The sequence below is a fragment of the Lactuca sativa genome, chromosome 2 (assembly GCF_002870075.4).
Source record: "Lactuca sativa cultivar Salinas chromosome 2, Lsat_Salinas_v11, whole genome shotgun sequence".
NCBI lineage: Eukaryota > Viridiplantae > Streptophyta > Magnoliopsida > Asterales > Asteraceae > Lactuca > Lactuca sativa.
Genome location: NC_056624.2, coordinates 173,631,998 through 173,634,613, shown reverse-complemented (window position 1 = coordinate 173,634,613; position 2,616 = coordinate 173,631,998).

Below are 2,616 nucleotides of genomic sequence, written 5' to 3'. Positions count from 1 at the left end.
ATTAAAAACGAAATATTTTTGGAGTTTTAGGATTTATAAAAAAATATTTTTTGAATTTTTTATAATAATAAAAATAAAATGAAATAAAAATAAGAAAAAAAAAATTCAGAGAAAAAAATTTGGAACCGAACCTGAGCGTTCGGTTTATTTTGGTTGTGAAAAACTTTGGAACCGAACCCGAGCATTCGGTCTATTTCGGGTGAGAAATATTTTGGAACCGAACCCGAACGTTCGGTATATTTCGGTTGCCAAAGAAAATAGGTTTTTAAAAAGAGAATAACTTTGACAATAAGATAAATGCATTTGGAACAATTATACATAAGATCTACAACCAAGAAAGCTACCTTTGATTGGTGAGCGAAAAGCAGATTATTCAACCGAACCCGAGCGTTCGGTTCATTTCGGTACATTAGTACAAGACCTGAACCCGAACGTTCGGTCTATTTCGCTTCTTACTTTTGAGTTTGAGAGGTAATGTTTGGTACTGACTCCGATTCCATCATACCTAGCCCTTGTAGAATATTGTTGAACGACGCTTCAGGAAGAGCTTTGGTGAAGATGTCAGCCAGTTGATCAGTAGTTCGAACAAAATGAATTTCGACGTTCCCATCTTCCACATGATCTTTAATGAAGTGATACCTCAGTGCTATGTGCTTAGTCTTGGAGTGTTGTACTAGGTTATGACAGATCCTAATTGCACTTTCACAGTCACAATATAGTGGGATCTTTTTCATATTGAGTCCATAGTCCCGGAGTTGACTTTGGATCCAAATCACTTGAGAAGTACAGGAGGCAGCTGCGATGTATTCTGCTTCAGCGGTAGACAGAGACACACAGGTCTGTTTCTTTGATTGCCAACTAACCAACTTCCTGTCTAGGAACTGGCAGCCTCCCGTAGTGCTTTTCCTGTCTAGTCCACAACCTCCAAGGTCTGCATCTGAGTAGGCTTGAACGAAGAAGCCTGAGTTGGATGGATACCATAGGCCTAAGGAGGTAGTTCGCTTGAGATAACAGAGTATGTTCTTCACTGCAAGCATATGAGGTTCACGTGGATTCGCCTGAAATCTAGCACAGTAACAAACAGAGAACATTATATCAGACCTGCTAGCAGTAAGATACATTAGAGAACCGATCATCTGGCGATATAGCGTAATATCAACTACTGGCTTATCCAATGATGGAGTGAGCTTGGTGCCTAATGCCATTGGAACTTTAACCTTTGAATCTCCCATCATGCCAAATTTTGCAAGGAGAGTCTTCGTGTAAGCTTCCTTATTAATAAAGATGCCTTCGGGTCCCTGTCTAATGTTTAAACCAAGGAAAAAGTTAATTGGACCCATTGAGCTCATTTCAAATTTAGTCTCCATCAGCTTTCTGAATTCCGCCGTTAAGCTAGGATTCGTTGAGCCAAAGATGATATCATCGACATAAATTTTAACAATCATAAGGTGGTTACCTTCCTTCTTACAAAAGAAGGTTGGGTTAACCGAACCTTGTTTGAATTTGGACATCTTTAAAAACTTGGTCAGCGTTTCATACCAGGCCCTCGGAGCTTGTTTCAGTCCATATACGGCTTTGTCCAAAATGTAACAGTGATTGGAGTACCTTTCATTGACGAATCCAGGAGGTTGCTCCACATACATCGTTTCTTCAAGTTCTCCATTTAGAAATGCGCACTTGACATCCATTTGGTAGACCTCAAAGTTTTTGTGTGCAGCATAGGCAAGAAATATTCTAACAGATTCCAGCCTAGCTACAGGAGCGAAAGTTTCTTCATAGTCGATTCCTTCCTCCTGACAGTATCCTTTCACCACCAGACGGGCTTTGTTTCGTATCACGTTGCCTTCCTTGTCCATCTTATTTCTGAAGACCCATTTGAGACCAACAACTGAGGCATCTTGAGGAGTTGGAATGAGGCGCCAAACTTTATTCCTTTCGAATTCATTCAGTTCGTCTTGCATAGCTTGAACCCAATTGGAGTGATCAAGAGCAGTGTTAACTGTCTTTGGTTCAACTTTTGAGACGAAGGAGTTAAACATACAGAATTCTACTTTTGAAAATAAGGAAGTTTGTTTTGCCTTTAGTTGTGATCGGGTCAGGACCTTTTAATAGACATTACCGACAACCTGGGAAACAGGATGATCTCTGGTCCATTTGACAAGAGGAGGGTAATTTGGATCATAAGATGGATCCAATTCAGCGTTTACCATCTCTTCTAGTTCAGATTGACTGTCATCGTCATAAATCATATCGGCATTCACCCTCTCGACAAATAAGCTTTCAGGTGTGTCTTGAGTTTCCGGAGCTACAGGGGTTTCGGGTGGTGTCGATCTTTCAGGTTTTGACGCACCTTCGGGTGTTGGAGCACCTTCGGGTGTTGTAGCACCTTCGGGTGTTGTAGCACTTTCGGGTACTGCTGTGCATTCGGGAGCAGCTTGAGAACTGTTCTCCCCCTCAACATGTGAGCTCGGCTGTGATGACGAAGATGGGTCCTCCCCCTCAACTGAAGCATCATGTTGTGGAGGTTCGTTAGAACTTGATCCTCCTTCATTCATTTGCTTTGCAGCATCTTTGATGAGTTGCTTCAGATGATCTACTTTGTTGTCTGCTGCACTA